The sequence below is a fragment of the Macaca mulatta genome, chromosome 1, assembly GCF_049350105.2.
Source record: "Macaca mulatta isolate MMU2019108-1 chromosome 1, T2T-MMU8v2.0, whole genome shotgun sequence".
NCBI classification, from domain to species: domain Eukaryota; kingdom Metazoa; phylum Chordata; class Mammalia; order Primates; family Cercopithecidae; genus Macaca; species Macaca mulatta.
This window is the reverse complement of record NC_133406.1, coordinates 4,048,384-4,064,633: the sequence shown is the minus strand read 5'-3', so window position 1 is coordinate 4,064,633 and position 16,250 is coordinate 4,048,384. Positions and strand designations below refer to the sequence as shown.

The 16,250-nt window shown below is 43.2% G+C and overlaps 1 protein-coding gene and 1 non-coding gene across 24 annotated transcripts in view; both read left to right on the top strand.

Annotated features, from left to right (window-relative positions):
* Nucleotides 1–16,250, top strand: part of EFCAB2 (EF-hand calcium binding domain 2) — a 165,601-nt gene that overhangs the window by 75,695 nt on the left and 73,656 nt on the right. The window lies entirely within an intron of this gene.
* LOC114674948 (U6 spliceosomal RNA) lies at nt 5,911–6,014 on the top strand. The gene has a single exon (XR_003726043.2). It is a non-coding gene; the product is annotated as a U6 spliceosomal RNA (small nuclear RNA).

The window sequence follows — 16,250 nt, the reverse complement described above, 5'->3', positions numbered from 1 at the left end:
CCAAATAATCCTAAATTAACTCATTAAGTTAACACAATCTCAATTAAAGTATTATCAGATCTTTTCTGGAGCTAGATAAGTGAATTTTGATTTTCTTTTTTTTTTTTTTTTTTGAGACGGAGTCTTGCTCTGTCACTCAGGCTGGAGTGCAGTGGCCAGATCTCGGCTCACTGCAAGCTCCGCCTCCCGGGTTCACGCCATTCTCCTGTCTCAGCCTCCCGAGTAGCTGGGACTACAGGTGCCCGCCACCTCGGCCGGCTAGTTTTTTGTATTTTTTAGTAGAGACGGGGTTTCACCGTGTTAGCCAGGATGGTCTCGATCTCCTGACCTCATGATCCACCCGTCTCGGCCTCCCAAAGTGCTGGGATTACAGGCTTGAGCCACCGCGCCCGGCGAATTTTGATTTTCATATGAAAAATAAGTTAGCAAGAATAGGCAAGAAAACTCTGATAAAGAGTAAGGCGGTGAGTTTAGCTTTATTTGATATTAAAACATATTACAAATCCTCTATTGTTAAAACAGTATGGCATAATGGATCAATGAGATAGAATAGAAAATCCAGAAATTGTTCCAAGTGCATATGGAAAGTTAATATAGGATATAAATGGCATCTCTGATGTGTGGGAAAAACATAGATTTAACTGGATAGCTATTTGGAAAAATATAAAATTGGATGTATACTTCATGCTGTATAGTAAGATAAAGTTTGTGTGCAACAAGTATCTAGGTTTAAAACAAAACCTTGTTAAGTATTTAAAAATATGAATGAATTCCATTATAAACTTGGAGTAGGAAAAATAAAAGCCAGATGTAAAAAGATTTTAAAATTTAATAAAATTTTACGTAATAAAATTTTATGCCAAAAAAAGAATTATAAAATCAAGAGATTTTATAATATCTTGAGAAAAATCTTACATTGTAAATGGCTAATAATCCTGATATTGTGTAAAAGTGGTAACTCTTTAAAAAAATTTGATTAACCAGAAATTTCCATTCCTTGACCACAGAGAAAAAAGGAATCTAGTATGCTATTATTTTGAAATTTAATCTTTTCAGTGTACCCCCTTATTTACTGCATTATTCACAATAGCCAATATAGGGAATTAACGTAAGTGTCCAAACAAATGAAGGGATAAGGAAAATGTGATATGTATACACAGTGAAATATTATCCAGTATTTTAAAAACATTTTATTTTGAAATAATTTTAGAGTTATATAAATGCAAAAAAATAGTACCCAGGATGGGCAACATAATGAAACCTTGTCTCTACAAAAAAAAAAAAAAAAAAGCCAAGCATGGTGGCTCATGCCTGTGGTTCCAGCTACTCAGGAGGTTGAGGTGGTTGGATTGCTTAAACCCAGGAGTTCGAGGGTGCAGTGAGCTATGATGGCATCACTGCACTCCAGCCTGGGCAACAGAGTGAGGCCCTGCCTCTAAAAAAAAAAAAAAAAAAATTGTTCAAGAGAGTTTCTGTGTATCCCTCCCCCCATTCACATCTTACATAACTACACTACAATGATCAAAACCAAGAAATTAACCTTGGTTCAGTACCATCAACTGAACTAGGGACGTGCTAGAGTTTCACCAGTTTTTCCACGAATTCCGTCCTCTCTCCCAGGATCCATGCAGAACCCTGTCCTGCACTGTCGTCTTGTCTCTTTAGCCCTCCAATCTGTGACAGTTCCTCTTTCAAGACCTTGATACTTTTGAAAAATCCTGCTGAATTCTTTTTTAGAATGTCCCTCGGTTTGGGTTTGCCAGATATTTTCCTGTGATTAGATTGAGGCAGTATATTTTTGGCGAGAACACTACACGCAAGTGAGTTTGTGCCCTTCTCTGAGCGTCATGTCAGAATCCATGATGTTGCTATGCTTTAGTACTGATGACGTTCACCTTAATTGCTTGCTTAAGATAGTGTCTGCCAGGTTTCCCCACAGCAAAGTTATGCATTTTCCTTTTGTATTTGGTAAATATCTTGGAAGAGATACTTCGAGATTGTGCAAATATTGCTTCCCCCCCCGGACTCTGGCCCACAAGTAGCATCTGTCGGTCGATCTCGCCTGAGACTGTTTTTACTGCGGTTTTTGCCAAGCGGCGTTTCGGTGTCATTTTTAACAAGGAAATTCCAGGACAGTGGGCTTGTTCTTGTTTTGTTTGGGCAGTTGGCAGCCATTGGGCAATGTGGAATTTAGAATTACTTAGGCCTTTCCCAACACAGAAAAATGCTGTAGTCTATTAATTCAGTAAACATTTATGAAACCCTTGTTATGACCAAGGCCTCTTGGAGAAATATGCAGACAGCACAAGGTCTGGTCTGCACCTGAGTGTTTTTCTCTGCCACTACTTTTCACCTTGAATCACACTCGCCATCAAGATTTGTTAGAAGATGTTACCGCAAAAAGTGCTGAGAGACACGCCCAGGAGTCAGAGGATGGGACCAGTTTCCAGTTTTGCCCCAGACTAGCTATGTTACTAGCAGGGCGAGTCAGATAGCGTCTCAAAGTTCTAGTCTCCTTATTTTTAAAATGGGGAATATAACATAGATTGACATTAGAATTAAATGAGTGAATATATATGAAAGTACTGTTTAATTGAAAGGCATTTTTCAACTATAAAGTGTTCTACAAATTCATTAATTATCGGCTGGGCACGGCGGCTCACACCTGTAATCCCAGCACTTTGGGAGGCTGGGGCGGGAGGATTGATTGAGCCCAGGAGTTCAAGACCAGCCTAGCCAACATAGTGAGGCCCTGTGTATAAAAAACAAACACACAAACATGAATTATTCAGCAAATACCTGATTTCCTATTAAGTGTGAGCTTTTTCTAGGTGTTAGAATATAACAATGAAAGACAAGGCCTCCGCCCTCAAGGAGCTTATATTTTAGAGGAGAAAGATGGATCATGGACAAGTAAGCAAGTAATAAATATAATTTCAAATAGTAATAAATGCTACACTGTAAATAAAACGGGATGATGTAACAAAATGTACTATAAAGAAAATAAAGGAGGATAATACATTAGAGAATTGGGGTGTGGTTAGGTGGGATGGAATAGTTTAAATGTTCTGGTCAGGGAAAGTGTCTCTGGAAGTAATTTTTGAGGTAAGAACTTTAAGATTAGAAGGAGTCGGCTGTGTGAACTAGGGGAAAGCAAATATAAAGGGCCTTTGAAGGGGAAAGGGTCAGGATGCTGGAGTAAAGCAAAGAGGATAGTGTACCTGTGAGGGCGCTAGAGAGCGGTGGAAGATCACGCCAAAAAGCTTGGCAGGGTCAAAGGATGTGGAGCCTTACGTGCCGTGAAAAAGAAGTTTCTCAGTGCAGTTTATCAGGAAGAAGTTGACCAGGAAGCTGTTGAAGGGTTTTAAGCAGGCATTACATGTTATGATTTTCATTTTAAAAAGATTGTTCTGGCTGCTGTGAGAATGGATTGAGATGGCCGGCAAGAGCAGAAGCAGAATGACAGCCTGTGGTCTACTGCAGAGGTCCAGGCAAGAGGGAATGGTGGCCAGGCAAGCTTGGTGGCAGTGAGTTGTAAGATGTTATTGTTATGGGCTAAATTTTGTCCCCTCCAAATTCATGTTTTAGAGTCTTAACCTCCAGTATACCTCAGAATGTAACCTTAGTTGGAGATAAGGTCTTTAAAGAGATGATTAAGTTAAAAAGCCCAAACCAAAGGGAGGTGATTAAGTTAAGACGAGGCCATTAGGGTGGGCCCTAATCCAATCTGACTTGTGTCCTTATAAGAAGAGGAAGTTTGGACACCCAGAGAGACACTGGGATGCTCACGCACAGAGGGGTGACCAGGTGAGGGCACAGGGAGAAAAAGTGGCCCCTATAAATTCAGGAAGGCCTCAGAAGCAGCCAACCTGCTGACCCCTTGATCTGGGACCTCTGGCCTCCGGAACCAAGAAAATCAATTTCTGTGGTTTAAGTCACACAGTCTATGGTAATTTGTTATGGCAGCCCTAGCAAACTGATAGAACTATGAAAATGGTGGTTATGGTGGTGATTTTTTCATTGTATTTATCACTGCCTAAAATTCACTTAGATTTCTTTATGTTTATTCTTTCACTCCCTTGATTGTAAGTTCCATTACAGCAGGGATTTTGTCTAATTCATAGTAATCACAGCGCCGAGGGGAGTGCCTGCGCCATGGCAGATGAAAAGTGACTGTGTGGTTAAATTATTTCTCAGTCACTCTGTGTAATATCCAGTATTTTGTAGCGCTTTTGTTTTTAATGATATACAGAAGATCCAGAGTTTATTAGGGGGCTACAAACTCTAGCACATAGGACTATATAAGAAATAATACCGCGGCAAGTTAGAACCAGGTGTTCAGGAAGCATGTTTTAACAGTGGAGAAATGATCTCTTGATTAGAGAGACCTTGGATAAAAGAGGCCTTTTTTGAACAGAATAGCTCTGCTGAATAAAGAGATTTGGTCACTATTTTACCTTCATTTCATGGCTTTTCCAAAATAAGGTTCATGTGTGAAAAATGCCCTCCGTAAGGGCGAGGTCTTTATTTTGTTCTCTGCTGTTCTGTAAATGATACCAGCACATCACAGGCTTCAAATATTTGTTAAATGAATGAAAACCATTTTCAAACCCTGCTTTGTCCTTAGACATTTTTGGATTGCTTTAAATGTTCTCTTATCCTTAGCATAATGTTAGCTATTTAATAGAGCAGGTAAAATGTTTTGCCTATTTTTTTTGTCTCTTATAATTGTGTGAAATGTTCTGAATCTGGTCTTCACTTTGGTGTTTTTGACCTTAGGCTGCCCTTAAACGGAAGTCACAGCCTAGCTCAATGGCACTGGCTCCCCCTTGTGTCAGGAACGTGATACTACACCCACTAAATGCCAGCCTGCCAAAAACCAAGCTTCCCCGGGTCAAGCATTTTAAGTGGTCCAAATGCTATACATAATTAAATGATGACACCATGATTGGGCCACCTTATTGGGGATCATTTGTTCTGAAATAGTCTTACTCCTAGCCCCTACTATATATATAGTAGAGGTACAGAAAAACATTTTTTATACTTGTAACCATAAAGGCTTTTGGAGTTAGTTTGTACTTCTTATCAATGTAAGACATCTACTTTGACAAAAGAAATCGAATGTTGACCGAGTGTGGTGGCTCACACCTGCGATACCAGCACTTTGGGAGGCCAAGGCGGGCAGATCACTTGAGGTCAGGAGTTTGAGATCAACCTGGCCAGCATGGTGAAACCCTGTCTCTACTAAAAACACAAAAAATTAGCTGCGCGTGGTGGTAGGCACTTGTAATGCCAACTACTTGGGAGGCTGAGGCAGGAGAATTGCTTGAGCCTGGGAAGCGGAGGTTGCAGTGAGCCGAAATTGCTCAACTGCACTCCAGCCTGGGCGACAGAGCGAGACTCTGTCTCGAAGAAGAAGAAAAAACAGAAAGAAAGAAAGAAAAAGAAATGTCTCAGCATATTTTAAATACTTTATATGGAACAGTTGATTTTCATTTTCTTTCAAAAGCCTACCAAAATTGAGGAGTTAGCATTTTTTTTAATCCCATGAAATCAATTTAAAAGGAAGAAACTTATTTTTCAAAGGGACAAAATTTTTTTTTCAAGAGTAGTATTTGATTTCTATTTTGTGTACATGGTAGAAAACTGAGTGAGTTGCTCCTGGCCACTCTCGCTGTTGAGGAGATGAACCTGTACAGGGACGGCCCCAGGAAGGCCTCTTGAGCTGTCTGAATGGAGTGAATTTGACTCTCACTGTCAGTGGTGTGCTGGAGCCAGACTGTGCCGACTTATCCCAGCTCACAAGAGCTAATGGCTACATTTCAGGAATTCTGCAAACTAATGTTTAAAGCTACTTTATATTAAAAATAAATTATATAGACTTAATTCAATTATATTAAAAAACAACGGTGCTTTCTTCAGCAGCACTTATCTAAGATCAGAACAACACTGAGAAGATGAGCATGGCACCTGCACAGGCTGACACACAAATTTATGAAGCATCCCATATTTTTTCAGGTTATTCTGTATAAAATGCAAAATAAATGCTTTTATTAACAATGACAAAAAGAAAGGTAATAAATACTCACAATTTACCACTTCTTAATTACTTTACTATATTTTACTCATATTTATGCTTTGAGGTTATTTGTGTCTAGTGTGTGTATGGTGGATGTACCATATAATAATGGTATGCTATTGTGCATTTCTTTCAGACTCCACCTTTAGTGATTTCATGTTTGTAATTGGCAGCTTGAAATCCATCTTGGCACAATGGAAATAAAACCGCAATGGAAATAAAAAAGGCTGCAAATCAGGGCTTTTTGCCAATGAGGAGCCATGATAACCAGCCCATTGCTGTATGCAAAATGAGTTTGTATCTTTTTTCTCTACTCCAGAAACTTAACAAAAGAAGGAATTATTAAACTTTAAAAAGCTATTTTAATTTTATTTTACTACATTGGTTTCAGTTTTTTATTTTATTATTTATTTATTTATTTTTATTTTGTTTTTTTGAGATGGAGTCTTGCTCTGTCACCCAGACTGGAGTGCAGTGGTACCATCTCAGCTCACTGCAAGCTCCGCCTCCTGGGTTCAAGCGATTCTCCTGCCTCAGCCTCCTGAGTAGGTGGGATTACAGGCACCTGCCACCACGCCTGGCTGTGTGTGTGTGTGTGTGTGTGTGTGTGTGTGTGTGTGTGTGTGTGTGTGTGTGTTTAATAGAGATGGGTTTCACCATGTTGGTCAGGCTGCTCTTGAACTCCTGACCTCAAGCAATCCACCCGCCTCAGCACCCCCACAACAAAGTGCTGGGATTACAGGCATGAGCCACCATGCCCGGCTTGGTTTCAGTTTTTTAAATAGTTGTCTGAAAAGATAACTTTAATAATTTTAAATTCTTTACTAATTTTAATAATGTTAAAAATAGTTTTAAAAGGTTGCTTTAATTTAATTTAATTTATTTATGTTGAGATAGAGTCTTGTTTTGTCAACCAGGCTACGGTGTGATGGCACCATCATAGAGCTCACTGCAGCTTCAACCTCACCTGCTCAAGTGATGCTCCCGTCTCAGCCTCCAGAGTAGCTGGAACTACAGCCACACACCACCATGCCTGGCTAATTTTAATTTTTTTTTGTAGAAACGGGGGCTCACTGTATTGCCCAGGGTGGTCTTGAACTCCTGGACACAGGTGGTCCTCCCGCCTCAGCCTTCCACAGTGCTGGGATCACAGGTGCGAGCCACCTTGCCTTGTCCCTGGTCAAGGGTCGTGACTGCAAGTCGTCCAGGTTCTTGGCATTTTGAACAAAGAATTGGACAAAATGCCCAGCAAAGCAAAGAAAGTATGAAGCAACAAAAGAACAAATGCAGGGATTCATTGAAAATGAAAGTACACTCCACAGTGTGGGAGCGGGCCAGAGCAGCAGCTCTGGGGTCCAGATGCAAAATCTTCTTGGGTCCAAATACCCGCTAGAAGTTTCCCATCGGCCACTTCATGTTCACCTCATGTAAATGAAGTGGTAGCCCACAGTTAGTCTGAATGGCTGCAGAAAGCAGTCAACCAGAGGCTGAAGTGAAGTTACAAAGGTCACACTCCTGTGCAAACAGGAGTTGGTTTTCACAGCCAATCAGAGGCTAGGGTACAAAGTTACACCTCTATGCAAACAAAGACTTGGCAGGCAATCAGTCTGATTGGTTGTGGACAGCAACCATTCAGAGGCTGGAGTGAACAAAGATGCAAAGAAAGACTCAACCTGCAATCAGTCTGGCTTGTTGCAGACAGCCAATTTCCCATCTGCCTACCAGAAAAGGTAGTGAGTTTGCAAAGGGAGCAGCCTCTGGTCCTTTTGTTACTTAGGCTGGAAAGTTAGGGTTTTCCTTTCAATTTAGTTCTAGGAAGTCAGTGTGAAACAGCCTTAGGTTCCCTGCCTCCAGACCCTATTCCCCTGCCTCAGCCTGGCCTAAAAGCTTTACTTTAATCTTTAATCAATTCTCTTCATTCAAAGTCTCATTTAGTAGAAAAAGGTTAACCAACCTTAATATTGTATATAATTTTATCAGTTATTTTATCTTTTTGTTTCATTTTCTAGTTCCTGTCTAATGTCTTGTTTTCTTTTTTCTTTTTTCTTTTTTTTGTTTGAGACGGAGTCTCGCTCTGTCGCCCAGGCTGGAGTGCAGTGGCGCGATCTCGGCTCACTGCAAGCTCCGCCTCCCGGGTTCACTCCATTCTCCTGCCTCAGCCTCCCGAGTAGCTGGGACTACAGGCACGCACCACCATGCCTGGCTAATTTTTTGTATTTTTAGTAGAGACGGGGTTTCACCATGTTAGCCACGATGGTCTCATCTCCTGACCTTGTGATCCGCCCGCCTCGGCCTCCCAAAGTGCTGGGATTACAGGCGTGAGCCACCGCGCCCGGCCTTGTTTTCTTATTTCTAAACTTCTTTCTTTGATTTTCATCATTAAGCTATGAAGTTTTTTTTTCCTATCTCCTGTAACTTTCTTTTCACCGATTTCAGTGTTTTCACATTTTTCTCTTCAGCTGTCTCCCTTTGCAGACCTTGATCCTCTTTCTCAAAATTAATGGCCTGATCTTTTCCCGACCTGTGCTCCTTCTCATCTTCTCTTTTACTCTTAGCTCACCTTTAGGATCCTCACTACTCCTGAGGCTGAACTGTTAGCAATACGGTTTCCTCCATTGTGGCCAGGATCCCAGCTCCATCCTGATACCATCTGGACATATACAGGGCCCACCTGGCCCCTTCTGCTGTTTTCCCATGTCCTTGGCACCAGAATTACGACGAGAGAATAGTGCATAGGATCATTCGGTCATTTGTGCCTCTAGCCCCATGTTTCAGGACGTGGGAGGACAAGAGAAGCTCTAAGTCGTTTTTGCTTCTGCTATAATTTCTTTTTATTCTCATCTCAAGGAATTTGGAAGGCCTTTTGAAATAAATGCATCTCATTCCATTATCATTTAAGGAAAGAAACATTTGAGAAGAAAGGGCGATTAATATTTAAACACCACCTCCCTTCCCCTACCTCATTTGCCCTTATATTTTTTTCTTCTCACTTACTCTCTTATATTGCCTTTACTGGGCAACTACATCAACGAATTGCCACTGAAAGGCACCTGACCGGTGAGCTGCCTTGGGGTGAGGTCAGTGTGATCCGTCAGCTGGGAGCCATTGCTCCTTTTTAGAGGACGAGCCATTGCTTCCGCTGATGAGCCGAGCCTGGAGCTCAGCAAGTGCATCTCAAAACTCATCTCTTCCAGCAGTAGGGAGCCCCTCACAGCGCTGCTGTCATCAGCGTTCATGGAGGATGAAAAGGGCTTCGTCTTTTCCATACACACTTGACTCTTGAGCAGCGTGGGGGTTTGGAGCACTGATCTCCCCTACAGTTGAAAATCCACATGTAACTTTTGACTCTCCGAAAACACAGCTAACAGCCTGCTGTGGACTGAAAACCTTACTGATAACATAAACATCAATTAACACATATTTTATATGTTATATGTATTATCTACTGTATTCTTACACTAAAGTAAACTAATGTTACTTTAATAAGAGAAAATATTAGGTCAGGCATGGTGGCTCACACCTGTAATCCCAGCACTTTGGGAGGCTGAGGCAGGCGGATCACTTGAGGCCAAGAGTTCAAGACCAGCCTGGCCAACATGGTAAAACCCTATCTCTACTAAAAATACAAAAATTAGCCAGGTGTGGTGGCGGGCACCTGTAATCCCTGCTACTTTGGAAGCTGAGGCAGGAGAATCGCATGAACCTGGGAGGCAGAGGTTGCAGCAAGCAGAGGTGGCTCCATGGCACTCCAGCCTGGTCGAGAGAGCTAGACTCCATCTCAAAATATATATACATGTGTATTATTAAGAAAATCATGAGGGGCTGGTGCAGTGGCTCACGCCTGTAATCCCAGCACCAGCACTTTGGAAGGCCAAGGCAGGTGGATCACTTGAGGTCAGGAGTTTGAGACCAGCCTGGCCAACATGGTGAAACCTCGTCTCTACTAAAAATAAAAAGTAAACTTAGCTGAACGTGGTGACACATACCTGTAATCTCTGCTACTTGAGAGGCTGTGGCAGGGGAATCACTTGAACCCTGGAGGCAGAGGTTGCAGTGAGCCGAGATGGTGCCACTGCACTCCAGTCTGGGTGACAGAGAGGCACTGTCTAAAAAAAAAAAAGAAAAAAGAAGAGAGAATATATTTACTACTCATTAAGAGGAGGTAGATCATCACAAAGGTCTTCATTCTCATCTTCACATGGAGTAGGCTGAGGAGGAGGAGGAGGAGGAGGAAGAGGGGTTGGTCTTGTTGTTTGGAGTGGCAGAGGCAGAAGAAAATCCACATCTCAGTGGACTTGTGCTGTTCACACCATGTTGTTTGAGGGTCCACTGTGCCTTTCTTTTACCTGCAAGGAATGGTGGACTGACACACAGCCTCATCTCAACTTTCACTTCAGGAAACAATATTTTAGATCTCTCCAGGGTTGCCAAGTTTCTGAAGTACTGAGTGAAAATGTTGTAACTAATATATTTTGTTATGAAACTGAGGATTAAGACATCCTTCCTAACAAGCTTTTCAAGCCAAAGTGATACAGATAGTGTAACACAAAAGAGTAAATTGTTTTTTAAATAGTTAATCTATATGAGGCAGGATTTCTGTTATTGTTTGCTATTACTGTGGTTTTGATGGATGAGAGTGAAATGTGCATATCTTTTTTTTTTAAATAAAGTGTTTTTATTTAAAAAATTTCAAACTTCTAAACTGTAAGAGTGGTGCCCTGAACTCCTGCACACTTTTACTCAGATTCACCAATCCCTTATGATCTGCCACGTTTGTTTTCACCTCCTCTTTCTCCTCCCTCTCTCCCCGTTTCTCTCTATATATGTACAAACACACGTACGTATTTATACATTTTATTATTGTTATTTTCATCATCACCATTTTGCTAGACTATTTGAGAGTAAATTGTAAACATTGTAAGAAAAGTTTCACTGTGGATCTTCTTTCTTTCTTTTTTTTTTTCCTTTTTTTTTTGGAGAAAGGTGTCTTGCTATATTGTCCAGGTGGGAAATGGACGTGAACTCCTGGGCTCAAGTGGTCCTCCTACCCCAGCTTTCCAAGTAGCTTGGACTACAGGTGTGCACCGTTGGGGTCTTCCTTCCTTTCTTTTTTTTTTGAGACAGAGTCCCACTCCGTCACCCAGATGGGAGTGCAGTGGCTCGATCTCGACTCACTGCAACCTCCACCTCCCAGGTTCAAGGGATTCTCATGCCTCAGCCTCTCAAGTAGCTGGAATTACAGGTGTGCACCATCACACCTGGCTAATTTTTGTATTTTTAGTAGAGACAAGGTTTTGCCATGTGGGCCAGGCTGGTCTCGAACTCCTGGTCTCAAGTGATCCGCCCACCTTGGCCTCCCAAAGTGCTCGGATTACAGGCGTGAGCCACTGTGCCTGGCCTCAGTGTGGGTCTTGTAAGACAAGAACATTCTCTTTTTTTTTTTTTGAGACGGAGTCTCGCTGTGTCACCCAGGCTGGAGTGCAGTGGCCCGATCTCGGCTCACTGCAAGCTCTGCCTCCCGGGTTTACGCCATTCTCCTGCCTCAGCCTCCGAGTAGCTGGGACTACAGGTGCCCGCCACCACGCCCGGCTAATTTTTTGTATTTTTAGTAGAGACGGGGTTTCACCATGTTATCCAGGATGGTCTCGATCTCCTGACTTCGTGATCCACCCGCCTCGGCCTCCCAAAGTACTGGGATTACAGGCTTGAGCCACCGCGCCCGGCCTAAGAACATTCTCTTACATAAGCCACAGTGTCTGTGTGTTTCTTAAAAATAATCTTAGAGTCAGAGCACTTGGGTTAAGATGTCATTTGGCTCATTCCTCTGCTTCTTGCAGGTAAATTTCTAAACAGTACAAAACTGATATTTTCTGGGAGTGATAAACACAAATTCTTATGGGGGCCAGCCTGTGATATAAAAGTGAGAATCAGAGTTTATACAGTGCTCATGACATGTATGCATGCCCCACCTAAACGAATAAACACGCCAATCCTAGACTAAATAAAATGGAAATAAGAAGAAATAAAAAACAAAAACAACAACAACAAAAAATATCTGATGGCCAAGTTTGTCACTTGGGTCAACAGTTTGCGGCCCTGGATCTATGGCGAGAGCTCCCGTGGGATGGAATATCCACAGCTGTCTTTGGAAGCACTGTGCTATAGTTAGGAAGTTCTCCTTTAAGTCTGAATGCTTGACTGAGATTTATGAGAGGCAGCAGTTGCAGTGGCGGGTGGCGTGGGTGCTAGACTGGGTGTGTGAATCCCATTTCTACCATTTGCTACCAGCGTGATCTTGGGAAAATTTCTTAACCTTTCTGTGGTTCATTTTTCCTCATCTGTAAAATAGTACCTATCGCACAAAGCTGTCATGAGGAAGAAGTGAGGAAGAATATTTAAAGCACCTTACACCAGAGTCTGGCACACGTAATAAGACACTGTCAAACTGGATTCTGCTAATAGGAGCCTGATGGCTAGAGGCTATTTTTTCTCACATCCATGCAGATCATGATCCTGGTATAAGGGGAGAGGGATGTGAGGACTGTTCCTCCTAGAAGACCTAGAGGAGATGTTCATTCTTGAGCCAGAAAGCTACTTAATCTACTTTTCTTCCATTGTGAGTGGCTTTCTTTTGTTCTTATCCCCGTTTTTTTTCTTTTTTCTTTTTTCTTTCTTTCTTTTTTTTTTTTTGAGACGGGGTTTCACTCTTGTTAGTAGAGATGGGGTTTCACCATGTTGGCCAGGCTGGTCCCGAACTCCTGACCTCAGGTGATCTGCCCGCCTTGGCCTCCCAAAGTCCTGGGATTACAGGCGTGAACCACCGTGCCCGGCCCTCATCCCCGTTTTATATTCATCCTTCTTGTCAGACTTCTCCCCCAGCTCTTACCTGTATTTCCCTAGTGCTAAGGGGTCACTACCTGAATATTAACTATACGTGATCCCTGACAAATTATTTAATGTCTTTGAGCTTTAGTTTTCTATTTGTAAAGTGGAGACAATAATAGTACCTCCCTCCTAGTCGTTGTGAGGGTTCAATGAGTTAATCTGTGGGTTACTGTGTCAGAGCAGTCCCTGGCACACAGTGAGTGCTGTGGAACTCTCAGCTGTTGGTTAGGATGTGCATTCTCTTTCGTAGCCATATTTCTCCATGGTGTACTCTATACTTATGATCTAAATTTTCTTTTTGCTGGCTCTCTTCTGGAGTTTTTTCTTCCTCTTTTTCTTGTCTGCAAGTGCTCTTATTAAGGTCAGTGGTCTTTTTGTCCAGATCTAAGATTCTGCTTATTCTCTCAGCCTTCTGTAATATTTTGTTTATTTATTTTGAGACAGAGTTTCCCTCTGTTGCCTAGGCTGGAGTGCAGTGCCACGATCTTGGCTCACTGCAGCCTCAACCTCCTGGGCTCAAGTAATCCTCCCCCAAGGAGCTGGAACTACAGGCATGTACCACCACACCCACACCCCAATAATTTTTTTTTTTTTTTGAGACTGAGTCTCACTCTGTCACCCAGGCTGGAGAGTGCAGTGGCACAATCTCGGCTCACTGCAGCCTCCACCTCCTGGGTTCAAGTGATTCTGCTGCCTCAGCCTCCCAGGTAGCTGGGATTACAGGCATGCACCACCACACCCAACTAATTTTTGTATTTTTAGTAGAGACAGGGTTTCACCATATTGGCCAGGCTGGTCTTGAACTCCTGACCTAGTGATCTGCCTGCCTTGGCCTCCCAAAGTGCTGGGATTATAGGCGTGAGCCACCGTGCCTGGCCTCCCAATAATTCTTTAAAAATTTTTTGTAGAGATGGGTTCTTGCCATGTTGGCCAGGCCACCTTCTCTAATATTTTAAACTGTAGCAACCTGGCCAGGCTCACACCTTTAATCCCAGTACTTTGGGAGGCTGAGGTGGGAGGATCACTCGAGCCCAGGAGTTCAAGACGAGCCTGGGCAACATAGCGAGACCCTGTTTCTATTAAAAAAAAAAAATCTGGCCGGGCGCGGTGGCTCAAGCCTGTAATCCCAGCACTTTGGGAGGCCGAGAAGGGCGGATCACGAGGTCAGGAGATCGAGACCATCCTGGCTAACACGGTGAAACCCCGTCTCTACTAAAAAATACAGGAAACTAGCCGGGCGAGGTGGCGGGCGCCTGTAGTCCCAGCTACTTGGGAGGCTGAGACAGGAGAATGGCGTAAACCCGGGAGGCGGAGCTTGCAGTGAGCCCAGATCCGGCCACTGCACTCCAGCCTGGGCGACAGAGCGAGACTCCGTCTCAAAAAAAAAAAAAAATCAGCTGGGCATGATGATGTGTACTTGTAGTCTCAGCTGCTTGGAAGGCCGAAGCAGGAGAATCACTTGAGCCCAGGAGTTTGAGTCTGTAGTGAGTGTGATCGTGCCACTTCTCCAGCCTGGATAACAGAGCAAGACCCTATCCCCCCAACCCAACCCAACCCCCCCGCCCCACCAAAAAGGAAGACAAAACCCTGGAGATTATTTTCAGCCAGAAGCATGGGGGAGGGGACAGTAAGGAGGTTAGGGGAGAAAGGGGAGTGGAGATGAGGAGGGAAAGGAGGGAGTGGGAGGGAGACATTGGCTGATTGGCTGAGCAGTGGAAGGCTAGTGATGGCAGGATTCTGCAGAGTGGTGAGGCATGGGGTGGATGAGTGCGACATGAAGCTGACAGTTACAAGACAAGCCATTTAGAAGAAATACTGTGATTAGTGAAAGGAAGTCTGGAAATAGAATGGTTGAGATTGGCAAAGCACCTATCAGTTTTGTTCAAGATAAGGAACATACCTGAATATTTCAAGGCAAAAGAGGAAACAGCTAATAAAGAAAAGAATGAAGATACTGAGAGGGAGAGGTAAGCATGTGAAGAACAAGAGCTGAGTGTGGAAACGAAAAACTAAGCGGTAGATTTGCTTCATTGAGGAGGAGCACTTTTAATTTCTCCAAGGCTAAGCGCACGAGGCAAGAGCTATAGGACATTCCTCTAAAGTGGTACAAAGTCAGCGACCGTAAAGGTGACATGAGGATTAATCATAGCACCCAGTGATTGTGCAGTTCACATCTGTTGAGTGAAATGGGTGATAAGGACGTTTTCTGAGATAAAGGGAAGGAGTACTTTGGAGCTTGAGGCAAGAGATGCTCCAGAATAGCGGTTTGGAGGGAGCTTGCCAGGAAGCCAGCAGATGACTGAGAGGACTGTCAGGCAACAGCCAGGACAGATTTGATGTTGGATGGGGTGAATCTGTAGTAGGCCATGGTATTTTATTTTATTTTATTTTATTTTATTATTTATTGCAGCAGTGCTTTGCAGGAACAAAGAAAGTGAAAATTAGAGATGTTCAGGGTTATGGATTAACAGGAGGCGGGATGGAGGGTGAAGGGCCCAGAGAGTTCAGGGTGGTGACAGTGGCCATTTTGAGTGGCTGAGTGTAGAGGATTGAGCAGCCATGTGTAGATTAACTGCTGAGCACAGCTCCACGAGTGAGCCTAGGCCATACTACTGGAGGAACCACGCAGCCAACCTGCAGAATGGTGGAAAAGAATAAGCCCTTGTTGATTCAATCCCTCTGTGGCAGGCAGCTTGTTACGCAGCAGTGGGAGATGCACGCCGTGCCTCGTGTTGACTGCACACAGCAGGGAGCCTGAGGCAAGGGAGCCTGGCACAAAAGCAGAGGTCAGTCAGATGGAGAAACTGGGCAGGTGGAGAAGAATAGAGGGGGCCTCTAGGGGGCACCCAGAAATATCCAGCACATCAGGAGAAGGGCAGGTTGTAGAATGTGAGAGTGAGGAGGAGGCTTGCCATCTTGAAATATACGGGCCTGGAGGCAAGTTGTGGTGATGTTAAGTACTGGAGGGAGCCCAGACACAGCTCAGACTGTCTCTTTTCTTCCGTCCCTTTCGCTCTCAGCAGAGGACCTTGCCCTGTGCTACGCAGAGGACGGCAAAGTCTTTATGTGCGAGTTTCTTCATCATCCCATTTCCAAAGACAAACTAGGGGTACAGATAGGAACTGTCTGCTACAACTTGAGAGAACGGATAAGTCACATTACTTTTCTAAGTCCGATTAAATCTTGTACCCCTACTTGTCAAGACCAATAAAAAGTTAATATTAGTAGTTTTTGTGGCTTCTTTTAGCCTCTTATATTGTACAGTAAGTTTTCTCTTAACCTTTCA